The following is a 22,215-nucleotide window of genomic DNA, read 5'->3' on the forward strand; positions in this document are numbered from 1 at the left end:
CATTTTTCCACATCTCCATGTTTATATTTTCCTAGTTATATTTTGTGTAGTTAGGAATGCAGTGGCTTGTGAAAGGGAGGAAACAATTGCCAAAAGAATCTCAAAGAACCCATCTTCACTCCTTGTCACCAAAAATCAACTGAGGAGTTGTGTCTTTCCTCCAACTAGTAAGCCTGTTCTCCCTCAGAAACAGCTATGTCAGTAGTTTTGTTTTATTTAGCAGGTTCTCTGCTAGGGAAGCTGGGTGTGTTTACTATAGCTAACACCAAATCAGGCTATTACTATTACATTTCTGGTTGAAATTTACCCTCATCCACTGTACCAGGTCCTGCTGCCTATCCCGTTTTAACAGTGAACCATACATAGGCTATCACTTCCCTGCTACCTATCTCCCATTAACTTTTATCAGGTTGTTCTGGCTGCAGGAGTTAATTGTGATTCACACATAATATCATGAGAAAGTAATTTTGCCTCAGCCATTATCAAGCCAAGTAAGGATTTTTGAATACCATGTGCAACTGCAATGATGTCCTTTGACAGACCAGGTTTACTTCTAATCTCTCTTGGTTTAAGCTTACCCATGTTTGGAGCTCTGCTTCTCTCCTTATCACTGCTTCCCAGATGGGCTTTACTTCTGCATATATGAAATTACTGTTGATCAGAACTCCCGCCTTTCTCTCAGACCTGTGCAGTGCCTTCCAGAAATGCTGAAGTGTTGCTTGTTTATTACCCTTTTCCTCTATTTCTTGGGTCATTTCAGAAAGGATTTGTTAGAGAGAAAAGGTAAATGTGGGACGAAGTCTCCATTTTGCTCTGACTTGGTCCCACATTTACCTTCCTTCTATTTCTCCTTTTCTATTCAGTAAGACTTAGACAAAGAACTAGTTATTTCTTCAAAATCCACATTTGCAGCCATTATCTCAGCTCATAAAGAATAAAACAAACTGGACAACCTAGAAGAAGTGAATAATTCCTAGAAACATGCAGTCTACAAAAGCAGAACCAGGAAGGAATAGAAAATCTGAACAGACCAATTTCTAGTAAGGAGATTGAATCACTAATTAACAACTTCCCAACCAACAAATTCCAGTTCCAGATGGCTTCCCTGGTGAATTCTACCAAACATTTAAAGAAGAATTTATACAAATCCTTCTCAAACTCTTCCAAAAAAAAAAAAGAATAGAAGGGAATACTCCCAAGCTCATTTTACTAGGTCTAATTACCCTAACGCCAAAATCAGAAAAGGACACTGTAAGAAAGAAAATTATACAGATGAACATAGATGCAAAAATTCTGACAAAATATTAGCAAACCAAATTCATCAGTGCATTCAAAGTATCATGCACAGTGATTAACTGGGATTTATTTCATGGATGCAGGGATGGTTCAACAACCTCAAACCAAACTATGTAATACACCACATTACCGAAATGAAGGATAAAAATTGTACAATTTTCTCAATAGATGCAGGAAAAGTATCTGACAAAATCCAACATCCACTCATGGTAAGAACTACAAACAAAGTGGGTAGAGAGAGAACATATGTCAACATTATAAAGAACATATATGCCAAGCTCATAGCTAGTAATGTACTTAATCATGAAAAACTGATCCTTTCCTCAAAGATCAATAATAAAACAAGGAGGCCCATTCTCACCACTTTTATTCAACATAGTACTGGAAGTCTTATCCAGAGTACTTGGAGAAGAAAATGAAATAAAAGGCATCCAAATCAGACAGGAGGAATTAGAATGGTCAGTATTTGTAGATGATATGATACTATTTATAGAAAACCCTAAAGATGCCACCAAAAAGCTCTTTGAAATAATCAATGAATTCAGTAAAGCTACATGATACAAAACCAATATACAAAAATCAGTTGCAACTTTAACCACTAATAATGAGCTATAAAAAAGAGAAATTAACAACACAAATCCATTTACAGCTGTATCAAAAAGAAAATACCTAGAAATAAATTTAACAAAGTATAAGATCAGTACACTGAAAATGGTAAAATACTAATGAAAGAAATTGAAGAAGACACAAATAAATGGAAAAATATTCCATGTTCATGGATTGGAAAAATTAATATTGCTAACATGTCCATATTGCCCAAAGCAGTCTACAGATTCAGTGCAATCCCTATCAAAATTCCAGTGACATCTTTTCACAAAAAAGGAAATATTAATTCAAAAACTTGTATGGAACTACAGAAGACTCTGAAAGCCAAAGCAATCTTTACAAAGAAGAACAAAGCTGGATTCATCATAGTTCCTGATTTCAAACTATATTACAAAGCTATCATAATTAAAATAGTATGGTATTGGCATATAAATAGACACATAGATCAATAAAACAGAATAGAGACCCCAGAAAATAAACCAACACAAATACAGTCAACTAATTTACAACAGAGGAAGCAAGAATATGCCATGGGGAAAGGATAATTTCTTCAATAAATGGTAATGGGAAAACTGGACAGTTACTGGACCACTGTCTTCATCCCTGCACAAAAATCAATTTAAAATGGATTAAAGACCTAAATGTAAAACCTGAAACCATATAATTCCTCGAAGAAAACAGGCAGTAAGCTCCTTGACATTAGTCTTAGCAGTGATTTTTGTATTTAACACCAAAAGCAAAGACAATAAAAACAAAAAGAAATAAGCATGACTACATCATACTAAAAAGCTTCTGCACAGCAAAGGAAACCATCAACAATATGAAAAGGCAACCTATGAAATGGGAGGAAATATTTGTAAACCATATATCTGATAAGAGGTTGATATCTAAAATACATAAATAACACATACAACTCAATAGCAAAAGAACAAACAATCTGATTTAAAAAATGGGAAGAGGAACTGAATAGACATTTTTCCAAGGAAGACCTACAAATGGACAACAGGTAAGTGAGAAGACGGTCAACATCACAGTTATTAGGGAAATGCAAATTAAAACCAAAATGTGGTATTACCTCATACCTTATAGAATGGGTATCTTCAAAAAGAACAGTAGATAACAAATGTTAGCAAGGATGTGGAGTAAAAGGAACCCTGTGTACCATTGGTGGGTATATACACTGGCTTAGTCACTATGGAAAACAGTATGGAAGTTCCTCAAAAATTAAAAGTAGAACTACTGTGTATAATCCAGCAATTCCATTTCTGGGTAAATGTCCAAAGGAAATTAAAACAGGATCTCAAAGATATATATGCATGCCCATATTTATTCCACCATTATTCACAATAGTCAAGGTAAGGAAACAACCTAAGGGTCTATTAATTCATGAATGAATGAAGATATTATATATATTTATATATTTACACATATAGACATACATGTATGTGTGTATGTAAAACAAACATAGTTATAGAAAAATGTACAACTAGCCAAGGGAAGGAAGGAAATCCTGCCATTTCTGCCAACATGGATGGACCTAGTGGGCATTATGCTAAATAAAATAAGTCATACAGAGAAAGACAAATAGTATATGATCTCACTTATATATGAGAACATAAAAAAGCCAAACTCATAGAAACTGAGACTAGAATGGTTGTTACCAGATCTGGTTGGGGGAAATGTGTGATGTTGGTTGAGTATAAACTTCTAGTCAGAAGATCTATAAGATCTGGGGATCTAATGTATATCATGGTAATTATAGTTTAGTAACACTGCATTATATATGTGAAAGTGGTAAGAGAGTAGATCTTAAATGTTCTCACTTCAAAAAAGAAATGCTGACTGTGTGATGGGATGGGGTGTTAGCTAACTCTATGGTGGTAATCTTTTTGCAATATGTAAGTATATCAAATCAATACACTGTACACCTTAAACAGACTATATGTCAATTATATTTCAATAAAGCTGAGAAAAAAATACAAAAAAGAAAACAAAAGCACAAGTGTTTGCTATTTTAAAAAGTACAAATTTAATGGTACAGCTATTTTTAAATCTAATGTTAATAAATGCATGTATTGAAAAGCAAGCTGAGGAGCATGGCTGTATAATTAGAGATCATTAGAATTTTGAGACTTTTAGGAATCATCTGCATCCCTGGGGCCACAAACTCAAGTGCCTATAGGATAAACAGCTGGGAAGGGAGCCTTGTTCACTTCTGGACCAGCCAGTCCAAATCAGTCTGAGGAATAGTTTATGCACGTGGCCTTCAGAGAAGAATAATCATAATCTGCTGCCTCACTTTACAAATGACAAAACTTAGGTCAAGAGATGGGACATTAGAATGTAATTGTTAGTGACATTGTAAATCTGGATAAGAGTAGGTAGCCTTGTCTTCTGATTTTTTCCCAGGATACTTGCCAGTGAAAGAATGGAAAATCTATGTGTGTATCATCCAGACAATCCATTCCAAAGTTTTCTATTGAAACTTTATAAATATCATACCAAAAATTGAGGAATAGCAATGATTTCCAAAGCTTCATGCTGTGTGCAATTCAGAGAATGATTAAGACAAATATGGCAAGGCCTAAAATGACCTCCCAAGAAGAGTGAATTTGTTTTTTTCCTTATAATGAAGATGTAAATAATTAATTTATTTTAGCAAGGAATGTATACTGCCGGTAGACTTGAAATAAATATTGATATGCAACTATTAAAATAAATGAGTTATTTGTGACAAATCAATGCTAAAGGTTATAAAGTCTGCTACCTAAGTGACTCCTTTTGAGCATATTAGACAATCCCAGTGATGGGATTACATCATTTTGGACACCATTTGCAGAAGTGACATTTACCAGCCTCTGATAACCAAATAACACTGAATTATAAAAACAAAAGAAAGAAATATGGTAACACTGTAAAGCTGTATGTATTTATATAATACACATATGATACAGGTGAAATATGACAAAGATTAAGTTACATATTTGAAAATCATATTTTTTATTTGTTTTGTTTTTGGTGGGGTAGTGAGGTAAGGTGGTCAGATGGAAAACATTTCAAGGAAATTGAAAAAGAAATCCATGGGTTGCTAACAAACTATTCCATTAGAGGAATAAAAAGTGAACCCTTGGCACATACACTAATCCAACATTGCATACCCCACATCTTTGCCCAAAAGTGTTTATCATTACCTAAGCCTGAATGCCCCAATTAGGTATACAGTGAAAAATAAACCTATAACTTAAGGTTTGACAAGACCACTGACAAGGGGAAAACTAAGAATACCAACTTTCCAAGAAAAAGCAAACTTTACTTTCAGAAAAAAACTGGAAAATAGATCATACACAGTAAATGTGAGTAAGTGACATTTTGATATTTACATCACCATTTGAGGTAGGGATAAGTTCAGTCTGGTTAAGGGTGTATTGTTGAAGTATGACCTAGGATATGCAGAGCTTTGCTTTAGATTAATTGAATCCCTTCTAAAATTGCTAACATGATTAGCAAAGCTCAGCTTTATCAGTCAAGATACAAAGAATTTAAACAACATGGTTCTAGTTAAATTGTATACATATATAAAATAGAGAAATTTGACAGCAGAGATTTCATTTTCTTTTCAAGAGACCAATAACCATTCATTTATAAGAAATCTGTTGAGATACTACATCATTTGAAAGTGTTAAAGAGGGGAAAGAATTTTCCCCATAGTTGTAGAAAAAGTGTTTGATTAAATTCAACATCCATTCCTGATGGAAACTCTTAATTTAAAAAGAAATAGTTACTATTTTAACCTTAAAAAATATATTTCAAGCTAAGATTCTATTTCAAGCTAAGAGTCAGCATCTTTTTTATGATCACATAATGGAAGCATTCTTGTTAAAATCAGAACATGACAAACATTTTTTTTACCACTGATACTGAAAAGCTTCTAGGAGTACTTGCCAATGCAATTAAACAAGAGAAAAATGTAAGCTCTTCTAGAATTTAAGCTCCATGAGGGTCACCATTTGTCTCTAATTCAGTATGTATTTCTTGAATCAGTTACCAAAGTACATAAATTTAAAACAAAAAACAAAATTATCTACATTTTCAAATTACTCTAATCATTTATTTAAATACCCTACTAAAGCAACTAAAAGGCAGTTGGAGTAAAGAAGGAAATTCAATATATTGGCTAATTACAAAGATATAAGTGATTAACAGAAAAATTCAGATTTATATGAAGTCTGTTCTAAGACTCTCTTAAGGCAAATAATGTTTGAATAAATAGTATAAAATAACTAGTTTGGAGCTAGCTGATATTCATTCTTTAAAAGCAGCACTTAATACTAAATTAATTGATAAATTTGATTTTTAACTATTAAAACTGATTGTCAATTAAATATGAAAAACAGAGTAAGAATGTAAGGGAGCAAAGTATATCCTCCAACCAGAACATTTGTTAGAAAGTTGAAGTTAAAGAATTTGTTAATATTGCAGGAATAAATATATTCTTTGAAACAAAAAGGAAAGTACAGAAATAGGCCCTAGTAGATATAACATAAAATGTGATTTGCAATTCAAATCAATGAAAGAAAATGTATTAATTAACAATCGAGGCACAGAAATTGGAGGACAATTAAAGCCAATTTACCTTATTTTTTGTTCCAAAATAAAATCTTATAAACAATGATTTTTGAAAGCATGAACACACTGAAAGAAAATGTGTGAAGGCATAACAAAGTGAGAGAGTAAAAGATGGCTACATTGTTTTTTAAATATGAGATAATAAACACAAAAGACAAATGATAAAATAAGAACTAGTGTTTTCAACACATATGCCTTTTAGAGGGTTAATTACAGCTTTATATTTATATTTATGCATATTTTCTGACATTAATAAGGAAAAAAAACTCATCCAGATCCAGAAAAAGAAAATGGGGGAAAGATACGAAAAGACATTTCACAGAAAGTAAGATGATGAAATGAATTCTTACACATTAAGAAAATAATAATTTTAATCTACTCACAATTAAACAAACAAAATAACAATGAGATAATACTTTTTACTAGCTTGGGAGGAAATAAGCTGTTGATTATACAAGTACTGGTCAGCATGTGAAAAAACTAAATTTTGTGAAAGTATAAAGTTTTTTTGCTTGGTAATTTTTAATTTATCAGAATTTAAAATGCACACTTCGTTTGACCCACATTTTGCTTCTAGGAATCTCATTCAGAGTATATGTCCTGTGTGAAAGGTTGTATGTTATTTAGAAGACTCAGTTTAAACCACTCTAATGTAATTTCATCTTTTAGTACAATAATATTCACTTAGGTCTTATTTTTTAACTAAACCAAGGCTGCTCTACAAAGCACATATTTCTCAAAGAATTTTTAAGCTGGGGCTGGGGTGGGATGGGGAGGTAATTTATCATTTTCTTCCTGCCAATGACCTCAGAAAACTGACTCTTAGCAGCAAAAGGCATTCTTTATTAAACACCTAAGAGATAGGGACTGTCCTAGACATGATGTACACATTAGTTCTAATTCTTTCATGCATCCTTCAAGGTAGGTGATCTTATGGGCATATTAAATGTAAGGGATTTGCTTTTCAAGAACTGAAGAGAAAGTTTAGACCCCAAAGGGGAAGAGAGATGATAGGACAGCACGGAGGTGTGCTTTGTGTAAGAAGAGAGAGAAGAGGGTGTGCATTCCTGCAGTAGCTGATGTCTGTTTCTGAGTTTGGACACAAGAATTCAGTACCACTTTCTGTTATTCTCTAGGTCAATGCAATTAGTTACACCCTGAGAAAAACTGCTTTCTGTTAAATTTATACAACAATACCAGCAGCTAGAAGTCAGCCAAAGTTAAATTTATGGAGGTATTCTCATAATCATCCTGGAGCATAAAGGAGGATAAGCTTAGAGGCTCTACATTGAAGCTAAAGAGAAGAAAATGTTCCCAACCAAGGTATCTCAGTGCAGTAGGATATTTACAGGAAGGATATTAGATAATACTTATTTATGAAAGTCTGGATACAAATTAGGGTGTTCAGAGCTACAAATTCCTGAAAACCCTATAGGCACAGCTTAAAGAAACAGGAATTCCATTAACTCATGTTAGAAGAAATGGAGAGGTGGAGTTAAGTGCAGCCCTAGTTAACAGAGTGGTTCAGTGATGTCAGGGCCTCCCATCAGCTCCTCTCAGGCTGTGAAAGAGCTGCAGGCTAGTAAACTTCATCTCCTAAAAGACAAGGGGGAAATCTTAGATCGGTGTTCCTCCTGATGAGTGAAGATACCTTCCCAGAAGCTTCACCGTGTGCTTATGTCACATGGACTGAGGCTGTGTTTCCCATTCAAATCAAAGTAATCACTGGCCAAATTTCAGGAATCCCCGTGAGCAGCTCACTTTGATCAACACTCAATGTATGGAATTGAAGAGAAGCCCACAAGCTGTAAGACCACGCCTGAACAACCGGTGTCTGCAAAATTACTATTGCATTGTGTTTTGTTTTCATGTAGAAAGGCCAAGAATGACCCCTCAAAAAAAAAAAAAAGTTTCATGTTTTCCATTCATTTCTCAGACAAGTCCTTGTCTAAAATTACCAAAATCGACACATTTCTTTCATTATTTTAGCACACTAACTCTTGTAAATATGTATCCTATAAATATTTTTTGTAGTTATTTAATCAGTTTTCTAATTCTGATTTCTTTACCAATGGGATTTAGATCACTAGCACACTCCTAAAAGAGTCGAAATGACACTGCATCTTGTAAATCTCTCATTTAAGTAAATAATGAAATATCATTAATCAGTTTATTCATTCCTCCTTTTTCAAATGAAGTTTTAAATTCAGGTTCTTCCACCGGCTCAGTTCATTTCAAAACTTCAGGATGGAAGAAGCCCAGTAATCTGAAGGGAAAAAAAAAATCTGTGGATTTATTTTATTTCTACTGATTGAAATATATTCGTTTTTAGAGGAAATGTCTTTTGGTTCCAAATTATGTATATTGTGCAGCTTCTGTATGTATTTTCCAAGTGATTTAAATGAATTTGAATCAGCTCATTAGGTTCCAGACTGGTGCTGAACATAATGACTCATTCCTAAATTAATATTGTCTACTCTGAACTACTCCTGTCTAAATCACTTTAATCACTGGAAAGATTCATACTTTTCAAAAGGACAGGCCGCATTCAAATGAATTCTGCAACAGTTCATTAGGTAATGATGTCATTTATGTTCCCTGGGTCAGCACATGTGTTCCTCGTTGGCTTTAAAAATGGACTGACTGTGGGCAGATAACCAGGTACTTTGTATGCATTTGACATGCATATGTGCACAGAAGGAAGGAATTACATTGACATGGAATGTTTCAATTTGGGACATTGCTATGTTTCAGATTCAGCCTGATTTTTTCTTTTTTCTTTTCTTAGCTTAGCAGATTTATTGGACACATGTTCCTGTCTTTCAGAAGCAGTTAATGTGTCAAATGCTTTGTCACATCTCACTGACACCAGACCGTTAAAAAGGAGTTTCTAACTGGACTCTAGCTTGGGCACAATATCAAACATGCTTTTAGAAAGGACATCATATTTGATATTCAAATGAAGGGTACTTCAGGACACTCTGGAAGCAATAGACTCTATTACAGTCCAGTAGAACTAGGCAAATAAGTAATCTTAGACTTCCCACCCACTGCCCCTTGACATTAAAAAAAAAAAACAATGACAAACTGGGAGTTGAACGTGCTTATTTAGCATCTTAGCATTCTGATGAGTGATATTTGAAATCAGCTTACCATCGGCTCCTGAATGTGTATCCAAGAATAAATGTTAGGCTATTTCTACGTGAACCACCAGGGAAAGAGTCCTCTGCCCTCTCTTGGAACTAGTAACTTCACACGGCCAGAAGTAAGACAAGAGCATGAACTCTGGTCCTAAGTGTGAGTTCACTAATTTACTTATCTACTAAGTCATTCAAAAGTATTAGTATTTAAACTATCTTCCTGCCACTGAGCGCTTATTGAGTAAGTTATACATGATACAGGATTTTTAAAATATCGTAACTAATTTAATCTTTGTAACAATTCTATGAAATGAGTATTATAGATAAGGGAATTTACAGATGTCAGATAACTTGCCTAACCCTTTAGTGGGAGTAAGAAGCAGGACTGAGATTCCCAGGTCCGTTTGATATTAATCATTTCTCATTCCTCTATTTTCTGCTAGCTCCTTTATGCCAAGCCTGGGGTGGGTGGAATGGAAGATGCAGAAGGAACTTGTGCTCAGGGGGCTTACCAATATGCCACTTGTCTATTGCTGCATGATGAATGATTCCAAAACTCAGTGGTATAAAACAACCATACTATTAAGTTAATCTTATATGGAACAAAAATGTGAACAGCAGACAGTGAGAACAGGTGGTGTCTGCTCTGTGATTTCTGAGATCTCAAAGCTGGAAGACTCAAAGCCTGATGTGGCTTAATGGCTAGGGACTAGAATCCTTTTGGAATTCTCTTCATTACATGTTTGATGATCGATTCTGGCAGTCTACTTGGAGCTCAGCTAAAGTTTTCAGCTCTGACACCTACCAGTCGCTTATCCATGTGGCCTAGGCTTCCTCGAAGCATGGTGGCTGTGTTTGAAAAGTAGGCATCCCAAGGGAGCCCGGAAGAAGCCACATGAATCACCTTTCTATGATCCAGCCTTGGAAGTGAATTATTTTCACTCCTGCTTATGTCATGAGCCTGCCTAAATCCAAGAGGAAGGAATATATAGACACACCTCTCAATGAAAGGACTGTCAAAGTTGCAGTGGAGAGTGTGAGGGGTGGGAGGTCTGGTTATGGCCATCTTCAGTAAATGAAACCAGTCATACCCTCTACTTGCCTAAAATCTTGTAAAGACTAGGCAGCAGGAGCAAGTAATCAAAGGCTACAGATATCTCCATAGGCCTCTGATGTGAGACCCCAAGTAGAACTCTTAAATGGGATTCTAAACAGCAATGGTTAGAGGCTATGCAGGTTACTCAGTGGCTGTTTATCATGTGATCCTTTTCTTTCAGTTGGGGGCTTTTCTTTACTCTGTGCATTCTTGTGCACAGAGCAAAGCATCTCAAATAATACTAGGTCTCCTTGGGCAGAACAGTTGTCCATTTTCTTTATATTTAGTAGAAGAAATGGTTTTGGAACAACACACAAAATAAGGTTCCATAGAAAAAGCCCACATGTACATGTGAAATGCAAGTGCCATTTGAGAGAACACACAGTATGAAAAACCTGAAGAAATGGAATCTGCTAAGAACTTCTTTCATGAAAACTTTTTATTAATTTTTTGTAAAGTTTACTATTAGATTAAGATGTGAAGCACAGAGATGTTTTTATAGTGTGACTGTAATTGCAGCTAATGCATTTTCTCCTCTCTTAGGGGTGATTGCAGTGGAGAAATCTTTTTCTAACCTGACACGCCTCCAAAGTTATCATGCTATTTTTTCTCACTATGTCCTCTAAGATGTGACTAACAAAATATAAAACATCTACAGGGCCCAAGAGGTGATGTCACTAAAATGGCAGGTGAGAAGCAAGAACATTCTTTAGACAAGGAGTGTGCTAAGAAGGGATAATAAAAGTATGATATGTGTTTTGTAAGAGATAAAATAATCTCTCAGAAGCAGAGAGAATCCTGCCCAAATTGAGCATATACCCTCATTCATCCATCGATCTGCTTTGGCAGTCAAGTGATCCTGGTGTTTCCTGGTACATCAAACGTTTTTAAAAGCTGGAAAGATAGATTTTACGAAAAAAATTATAGTGATTTTTAGATATTGATGAAGAATTTGCTTTTTATAAAATACTTTGGCAGGAGAGGGGTGCCTTCATATTCCATTGTCTCATTATTTAGTACTTGGAATAAGCCTCTCTTTCCTCTGCTTTCTCCTCATTTATGATTACCCCATTGTATTTGGAAGCCTTGAATGTATGACAATGAATGTCTTCACTCTGAAATGTCTTAGGAAGACAAGTAACCATACTTTATTCAATCCTGTGTCACCAGCAACCAGCATAGAATCTGGCACCAACATGTTCCTAATAAGAGAATGAAAAAATTATATTAGAATACCATTTCAGCATTAGATGACTTGTATGGCTTAATCTAAGCCTCAGTGACCAAGAAAGAGCCTTAAAGCATGAAATAAACAGAGATAGCAAATCATGTGAGGTAAATCTTTATTTCTTTATATAGTCCCTGATGGAACCATAACATATAGTCAGTTGGTCCAGCTGGGTTGAAATAAATCATTTAATTTTTATTTTTATTTCTGAAAAAGAATGCATAAACATGTATTTTTTGGGGGGTTGTTAAAAGATTCAAACAAAAATGCTTACATGTGCTTAGAGTCTCCCTTCTGTTTCTCTACTCCCAACCCCCTTCTTCAGCAACAACCAGTGTTTTCATTTAAGCGTGTACATGTCTACTTCTCCTTCTATGCACCTATGTGTGTGCATGTATGTATCACTTGTATACAATATCCAAATGAATCATTCTATACATTGTTCTGAAATTGTCTTTTTTTCCCCACTTTTATTCTCTATGTATTTATTCTTTTTCTCTATGTATTTATTATTTTTCAAGGTTGTATAATATCTCATATTGCCATGTATTTAAAAAAACACTTCTATACTGATAGGTACATATGCTGTTCCAAGTATTACTCTCAAAAATAAATCTACAATAGCAAACTTTAGACATGCTATTTAGGCCCATGTAAACATGTTTGCATGATACATTTCTAGATGCATGTTTTTGGTTAAAAGAAATGAATGCTATGAAGTTTTGAATTAATTAAACATTGAATTTCAACTGATAGTACTAACTAGCATCCCTTTTTTAAATGCTTAAATTAAATATTCCACCATAAGTGAGGATATATTTCCTCACATTTTTGTCAACATAGACATTAACAATGCTTATTATTTCTTCTAATTTAATAAAAGAGAAGTGATAATTTATTTGTTTCTCTGAATGTTAGTGATTTTATATAGAGGTTCATACATTTATTGATCATTTGTATTTTTTTTCTTTCTGTGAATTATCTCTTCATATTTTCCTAATTACACATGGGATGTTTTATTTTTTTTTATTAGCTTTTTATATATTGTACATGTCAATCTATTATTTCTTAAACATATGTAAAATATTTCTTCTTGTCTCTGTCATTAGCTTTCAGTTTATTTCCTTTTCTGTAGGTTAAGAATGAGAGATTTAGTGTCAATCTCTTTTATTTAGCATTTACTGGATACTTGACCTTGGGCAAGCTACTTAATCTCTCTGTGCCTTAATTTCCTCAGCTAAAAATTGTAATAATAATAATGTGTCTTCTGATTGTTGAGCAGATACAATGTGTTAGTATACATAAATCAGGTAACACTGTGCCTGGCACATATTAAGCAGTCAATAAATACTAACCATTATAATTTCTGTGAGTAACCCTTCAATTGTTGGATTTGGTTCTCATTTTTGTATTGAAGCTCCTAAATAATCCTGACTTATAATTTTATTTTATGAATTCTGTTAGTCACACAGAGTCAATTGAGAAGTGCAATATATCTTGTCTTCATTTTTGTTTTCTTCAAGAAAGAGGAAGGGATGGATTTTTGAAGGTGGCACACTTGATCCAAGAGGTCCTTGATTGCAATGTCTATTTAAGAAACCACGCATAACTGGAGAAGCATATGCACACCTCCAATCCAGCTTTTCCAGTCAGTGCTAGTGACAAAAGTTCATGGGTCTGAGAGATAATGTGAGCAAGTCAAAGTTACCATAACTGCTCTTCATTCTTCCATGTGTTTTGTTTTCTTCTGAGTGAGTCATTTATTACTTGCTGAATATAAAGGCCCTTGATAAGGTAGACTGTGTTGTCAAAGTCCCATGAATTTAATTCTTATCATTTGTCATCCACTCACAACCATCAAAACTGCTTGGGAAGGAAAATGAATACAGATATGCAGCATTATTTGTCCACACACACACACAAACTCAGCAATCTAGACATTAAAATAAGTTCTATGATGTATTTTATTTTGATGAAAACCCTTACTCTGAAAATGAGAATGTTGATGTATTTCTATGTGAAGGGGAACTCAGAGGAGAGACTGACAAAATATTCAAGCCAGGCAAGAGTAAAACCATTGACTACAGGACTACAGCCTCTTTAAAAAAAAGGGGGAAATGTGGAAGTAAATGCTGATCAACTAGTAATTCTTGATTAATGACATGGTGATACTGATGGAAGAAGGAAGCAAAAGTAAAGGAGGTGGTGTAAAAGTAGAGGAGACGGTATTTGGAAAACACTGACAAGAGGAAGGAGAATGAAAATGAGGAGATGGCGAATCAAAGAATCAGGACAAATGAGAAAACTCACAATCTCTGTATCTTTAAATTCTTTCTCCAACCATTCATACAAATAGGGAGGCATTTTTTTTTTCATTTTGTCTTATGTTGCTCTGTTAATTCAATTATACCACTCCTTGAGACTTCCATTCTTTCTGATAAATGCCATTACTTGGAACATATTTTATAGAAAAGATCTTAAATTGAATATAGTGGAAAATAATGCTTCCTTCCAAGTTTATCTTCCAAGTTTAGATTTTTCATGTCACAAAGCAAAAGCTCCCTATACGATCAACATACCATAAAGTTCTGTCTTTTAAAAAGAAAGAAAAATCTTGTTCTTCCTTTCTCTTAGCCAGAAGCTTTAGAGGCCCAGACTAGTATATGCTGGTATGTACACTCACACTTTTTACCATTTGTCTTTAAACACAAGTGTCAGCATTTATAATGTTTTGCCTATATATGAACAGTAGCGTTTAGATTGCCCATTTTCTACTATTTAAAAGAAAAACAAACGAATAAAATAACCTTGAATTAAAACATCTGAGTGGGTCAAAGCAGCATGTTGAGAAACTGTCATCTCCTTAAAAATGCTTAGTTACATTCTGTCAGACAATTTTGTATTATATATTAAAAAGGAAGGCATTATTTCATATCCTGGGTAGGCACTCAAGAAATAGTTATGATGTGACTATCTTGCAATGAAACAGTATATATTTATTATCTCTCTTGATAAAATTTAGTTGGTTTATATTTTAATTATGTTTATTAATTTAGGGGAAATGAAAATACATTCTGTTTGAAACTTTTAATTGTTCAAGACATGTTTTACTAAAAAAAAAATTCTTCGTGTTGGAATAATTCACTTCCAGGTAAGTTATAGTAGATTTTGGAAGGCTCATTCAGCTGATGAAAGAAACTACAAAATGTGGATACACTGTAATACTCTCATGTTAAGTCACAGAGAGCTGTAAGAAAAATGAGGACCAGTGGAATAAAATTCTAGGAAGGAGAGAACCATGCAGAGGTGAACTGAAGATCCTGGCAATATTTGCTCTGAAGTCACTCACTGATTTTGAGTGCAGGTTAGAGACAGAGAACTGTGACTCGTTCCAAGCAGAAGGATATTCCAGGGAAAGAGAAAAATACCAGATCTCTCACCAGTTATATATAGAGTGAGAAAGAGCAAGAATGGAGAAGCTTTTTATAGTGGTGTGTGCTCCCTCATGAAGTTTCTGATACCTGAAGTTGTGTAGAAGACTAATGGAATAAGCCTAAAATTTCTGAATGGCAGAGGCATATCCTGGTGTTTATGGAAAATAAAAAAAAGTCTTCCATGGGGAGTGTGCCAACTAGAGGGTGAAATTCAGGCTTTGATCTGGTGGAAAACTCATGGCTTAGAAAGAGAGGCAACCAGACATCACACACCAAGATTGTAACCAAATTAGGACTGAGGTCATCACATTCTATCTGACTAACAGAAGATGGGGTTAAACCTGTCCAGTTGAGTATTACAGAATCTGTTGTCCCTGCCGTTCTTTTTTATACAGTCAAAACACTACACTTGAAATATATCAAGACTATATGATTGGTAGTCAGTAATTTAAAAAACAGACAACAGAACAAGGCTCATGGATATTGGAATTAGCAGAAGAGTATTTTTAATTAGCTCTGATAAATATGTTCATGATACAGACAAAAAGATGGTAGAAAGGGATGAAACAAGGGAAAATATCAACCAAATATTGGAACCTATAAAAAACAAATGGACAATTTTGAACTAAAAAAGTAAATATCTGAAATTATGAACTTCAGTGGATGGGTTTAACAGTAGATTGGACACAGCAGGATTAGTGACTAGAAAAACAGATAAATGAAAAATCGAAAACTGATGTACAGAGAAAAATGGCTGGGAAAAATTGGTGAGGGGACTGCCACACATATTTAGGTCTAATAGTTGTATAAATGGTGTATGAGAGGGAAAGAAGAGAGAGAATGTGGCAGTAGCAATAGTTGGAGATAGTGGCTGAAAATTTTCCACAGTGGATCAATATCAATCCAGACTCAAGAAGTTCACTGAATTCCAAACAGGGTAAATCCAAGTCACACTGCAGAAAACCAAAGACAAGGAGAAAAACTTAATAGCAGCCAAGTAAGAAATATGCATTATATTCAAAGAAGCAACAAGATGGAAATTTACCTTAAAAATAATAGGAGACAGAAGAAGATGGAATGACATTTTTAAAATGTTAATAGAATAAAACTAGAATTCTATATCCAGTGGAAAAAAAGCTTTTATAAATTAAAGAATAAAAATGTTTTTCAAAGGAAGAAAAATGTTAACTCAGAGTATATATATATATATATGAATGACTCAGAATCATTCTCTATTAAACATTAATAGAATCTGATCATAGATTATTATAATGACTCTTTTAGAAAGGAGGCTGAACAGTGTTTATACATTCATCTCCAGAAATCAGAAAAAGACAGTAATTCTAAACTCAAACATAAAGCAACAACTTATGAAAATACTAATTAAATCCAAAAATACTTACAAACATTGATCACTAAAAAGGAGAAAAAAGCAAGTTGCCAATATTAAAAACACAAAAAGAAGTCATCACTATGAATATTTAAACCTGAAAAAGTATTGATATTACAAATAACTTAATACCAATGCTAATTAATTTATAAAGTTATATGACATGGAGACTTTTTTGGAAAAAAATCAATTTCCTAAGTCAACAGAAGAAATCGAAAGTCTTAATAATATCATATCTATTAAAAAGCATAAATCTGGTATTAAAACAGTCCCAGAAAGAATATCTCAGACCCATATGACTTCAACACTGAGTTCTTCAAAATACTCAAGAAGGTAATGAAACCAATCTTAAACAAATTCATCCAGAGACTATAAAGAAGGGAGGGTACTTCCCAACTCATTTATAAGACCAAGGCAACCCAACACCCAAATTTTACAAGGACATTAAAGGAAAGGAAAATTACAGACTAATTTCTTTCAGTCACATAAATGCAGTGATCCTAAATCTAATCCTAGAAAATCAGACCCAGCAACATATAAATAGGATAATATATCACGAAATGTGTGGTTTATTCCAGGAATATAAGGTCGGTTTAACATTTGGAAAAATGCATACATCTGTTCACCAAAAGACGTGCACATGAATATTCATAGCAGCAGTGTTCATAAAGCCAACCTGGAAACTACCCAAAGGCCTATCAACAGTTGAATGGATAAATAAATGGTGTATATTCACACAATGCAATACTACACAGCAATGAGAATGAACAAAATATAGCCACTCACAATTATAGTATAGAGAGAAACAAGCCAGAAAGAAAAAAGTACCTATTTAAGATGGAATTTGCATAGAGTACAGGAATAAAAAGTAGTCCATGATGTTAAAAGTCTGGATAATGGCTCCCCTGGGGTGGAACGGAGATCATGATTAGAAGGAAGCAGGAAGGGGACTCATGTGTGTTGGTACATTGTGTGTGACATTTGCAAAAACGTATTAAGCTTTACATTTATGCTGTATGTACTTTTGTATTTATAGCCATTTCAATACCAAATTAAGGAATAAATGTGTTCTAAATGGGAAAGATGCCTCACATCAGCACTGTAGGTCTAAAAAGAAAAAGGAATTCAAACCCCTTCACCACCCATCATGTTTGTTATTTTAGTGACAATACTCAAGAAAACAAAAGGCATGGGATACGTTGTGGTATTTGAAGAATTAAGACTGTTTATGATTCATTTACTTAGCAACACTGCCTTTGCCTTTCACAAATGATTACAGGTTTACAATTTCTGCAGGTGGAATTATTGACTACAGGATGAAACAGAACATAGCCATTGATCAAAAGGAAGAAAATAAAAGACATGGCTGGGGAAAAATCCTCTGTAACAAACTCATAGAGAGGTAGTTTAACTTTGAACAGCATCATTTACAGAATCCATCTTATAATTTTCGCCTTTGGCAGATTTTCAAAGTTTGCAAAATACAGCTAGTTCTGTAATTTCAGTCTCACTGCAGTGCTGCTGATTTGATTTTCTAATTTCTTAGTAAAAGAGTCAATCTACATAATCAGTTTCTGAAACAATGAGGTATATTTTCTCTATTTCATATCTGCTTAAAGAGGATATTCTTTGATCTGTGTCTTATAAGGGAGAAAAATAAGTGAAATACAATCCATTCCAATCAACACATATTTAGGAGCATCTAAAATGTGCTGAGTCTGAACACTAGAAATCTGGTAGTTGATATGTGAGTGGAGGCTATTAATTATAAATAAATTGAGTAAAGCACAGAAAAATCGAAACCAATAATATAACTACAGAATGTGTATGCAGAGAAAAAGAAAGAATTTATGCTCATAGTATAGAGTATGGGGGAGAAGCCTGCCAGAAAATGCATTGATATACATTTCTCCAATAGATCTAGGTAAGCACAGGCTTCCTCAAAGAAACAGCATTTTGCAAAGTATTGTGTGTGTTTCAGTGGAAATTTCACAAGAATAGATTTGACTAATGAAGTTGGTTGGGAATGAATTGTCAGGACACTGGCTTTTGTGTATCACCTGGAGGCATTGTATTCTTAAGCAAGAGCTTCACCGATAGAGCCATGACTTCGATGTGCCTTTTAGTGAGATGACTCAGGAAATAGATTGAGAACTATATCTGAGGTGGTGTGGGGCTGGTCAAGAAGAGTGGTGGTGCTTTAACAGAGAAAGTCCCAAGTGAATGGCCCCATAACTAAAACACTGACTGAAATTTGAATGCTGACTTCTTGGCCATATTCTGGTTTTGGTGTGTTTATTTGTTGTCTCTGTTTCACTGGTAGACAAATTATGGAGTCCTGTCTTCATATCTGGGAGCATAAATATCTGGAAAATCCTTCCAAGATTGCTGTAATATTCTTAATTTAAAAAACAAAACAAGGAGGCCAAGCCAAGATGGCGGCGTGAGTAGAGCAGCAGAAATCTCCTCCCAAAACCGCATATATTTTTGAAAATACAACAAAGACAACTCTTCCTAAAACAGAGATCAGAAGACACAGGAAAACAGCCAGTCCACATCCACACCTGCAAGAACCCAGCGCCTTGAGAAGGGGGTAAGATAAAAGCCCCGGCCCAGTGAGATATGAGCGCCCCACACCCCAGCTCTGGGCGGGAGGAGAGGAGTTGGAGTGGGGAGGGAGAGGGAGCCCAGGACTGCTAAATAGCCAGCCCTAGCCATCCACACCAGAGCGCAGACACAGTGCATACATGGGGTCCTGGATAATAGGGAAACAGGTCAGTAAGACCAGTGAGCGGGTCCCCACAGCCAGCACCCTGGGGACAAAGAAAAGCGAGTGCTTTTTGGAAGTGTTAAAGTGACAGGAACCCCACTGCTGGACGGAAGCATCCAGGGACACTTAGTCCAGCAGCAGGGAATCTGGGGAACTCTGGGCACTCTAAACCCCTGGGCAGCAGGGAGCACGGAGAAGCCTCATGGACATAAATGGCCTCCTGGCTGTTCCTCCTCCAATGCAGCTCCGCCATATCAGAGCAGCAGCCCAATGCAAGCCAACCCCACAGCAACAGCAGAGATAAACTCCATAGCAGCCAGGCAAGAATCAGAAACTCCATCTGTGTGCAGCTGCCCAGCACAAGCCACTAGAGGTCGCTGTTCTCCCAGGAGAGGAAGGCCACAAACCAAAAAGAAGGGAAGTTCTTCCAGCCGTCACTCGTGCCAGCTCCGCAAACTATTTCTATCACCATGAAAAGGCAAAATTTCAGGCAGAAAAAGATAACAGAGATAACACCTGAGGAGACAGACATAACCACTCTTCCTGAAAAAGAATTCAAAATAAAAATCATAAACATGCTGGTGGAGATGCAGAGAAATATACAAGAGCTAAGGGATGAAGTCAGGAGGGAGATTACAGATGTCTGGAGGGAGATTACAGATGTCTGGAGGGAGATTACAGATGTCTGGAGGGAGATTACAGAAGTGAAACAAACTCTGGAAGGATTTATAAGCAGAATGGATAAGATGCAAGAGGCCATTGATGGAATAGAAACCAGAGAACAGGAATGCATATAAGCTGACACAGAGAGAGATAAAAGGATCTCCAGGAATGAAACAATATTAAGAGAATTGTGTGACCAATCCAAAAGGAACAATATCCGTATTATAGGGGTACCAGAAGAAGAAGAGAGAGAAAAAGGGATAGAAAATATCTTTGAAGAAATAATTGCTGAAAACTTCCCCAAACTAGGGGAGGAAATAATCGAACAGACCATGGAAATACACAGAACTCCCAACAGAAAGGACCCAAGGAAGACAATACCAAGACACATAATAATTAAAATGGCAAAGATTAAGGACAAGGAAAGAGTTTTAAAGGCAGCTAGAGAGAAAAAGATCACCTAAAAGGAAAACCCATCAGGCTATCATCAGATTTCTCAACAGAAACTTTACAGGCCAGAAGAGAATGGCATGATATATTTAATGCAATGAAACAGAAGGATCTTGAACCAAGGATGCTGTATCCAGCACAATTATCATATAAATATGAAGGAGGTATTAAACAATTCCCAGACAAGCAAAAGTTGAGGTAATTTTCCTCCCACAAACCACCTCTACAGGGTAGTTTAGAGGGACTGTTCTAGAGGGAAGTACTCCTAAGACTAAACAGATGTCAGCAGAGAAAATAAAATCACAGCAAAGAAAGCAGAACAACTAAATACTAACTAAAGGCAAAAAATAAAATTAGCTACCCACTAAAAGCAGTTAAAGGAAACACCAAAGAGCACAGAATAAAACAACCAACAAATAAAGAATAGAGGAGTACGAATAAGAAGGAAGAAAAGAATCTACAGACAGTGTATATAACAGCTCAATAAGCAAGCTAAGTTAGGCAGTAAGATACTAAAGAAGCTAACCTTAAACCTTTGGTAACCACAAATCTAAAGCCTGCAATGGCAATAAGTACATATCTTTCAATAGTCACCCTAAATGTAAATGGACTGAATGCACCATTCAAAAGACACAGTGTAATAGAATGGATATAAAAGCAAGACCCATCCATAGGCTGCTTACAAGAAACTCACCACAAACCCAAAGTCATGCACAGACTAAAAGTCAAGGGATGGAAAAACATATTTCAGGCAAAAAACAGAGAGAAGAAAGCAGGGGTTGCAGTACGAGTATCAGACAAAATAGACTTCAAAACAAAGAAAGTAACAAGAGATAAAGAAGGACATTACATAATGATAAAGGGCTCAGTCCAACAAGAGGATATAACCATTCTAAATATATATGCACCTAACACAGGAGCACCAGCATATGTGAAACAATTACTAACAGAACTAAAGGGGGAAGTAAAATGCAATGCATACATTTTAGGAGACTTCAACATGCCACTCACACCAAAGGATAGATCCACTGGGCAGAAAATAAGTAAGGACACACAGGCACTGAACAACACACTAGAAAAGATGGACCTAATAGACATCTATAGAACTCTACATCCAAAAGCAACAGGATATACATTCTTCTCAAGTGCACATGGAACATTCTCCAGAATAGACCACATATAAGCCCACAAAAAGAGCCTCAGCAAAATCCAAAATATTGAAATTCTACCAAAAAATTTTTCAGACCACAAAGGTATAAAACTAGAAATAAATTCTACAAAGAAAACAAAAAGGCTCACAAACACATGGAGGCTTAACAACATGCTCCTAAATAATCAATGGATCAATGAACAAATTAAAATAGAGATCAAGGAATATATGGAAACAAATGACAACAACACAAAGAACCAACTTCTGTGGGACGCAGTGAAAGCAGTCTTAAGAGCAAAGTATATAGCGATCCAGGCACACATGAAGAAGGAAGAACAATCACAAATGAATAGTCTAACATCACAA

Source organism: Manis javanica, chromosome 15, assembly GCF_040802235.1.
Source record: "Manis javanica isolate MJ-LG chromosome 15, MJ_LKY, whole genome shotgun sequence".
Classification (NCBI taxonomy): Eukaryota; Metazoa; Chordata; class Mammalia; order Pholidota; family Manidae; genus Manis; species Manis javanica.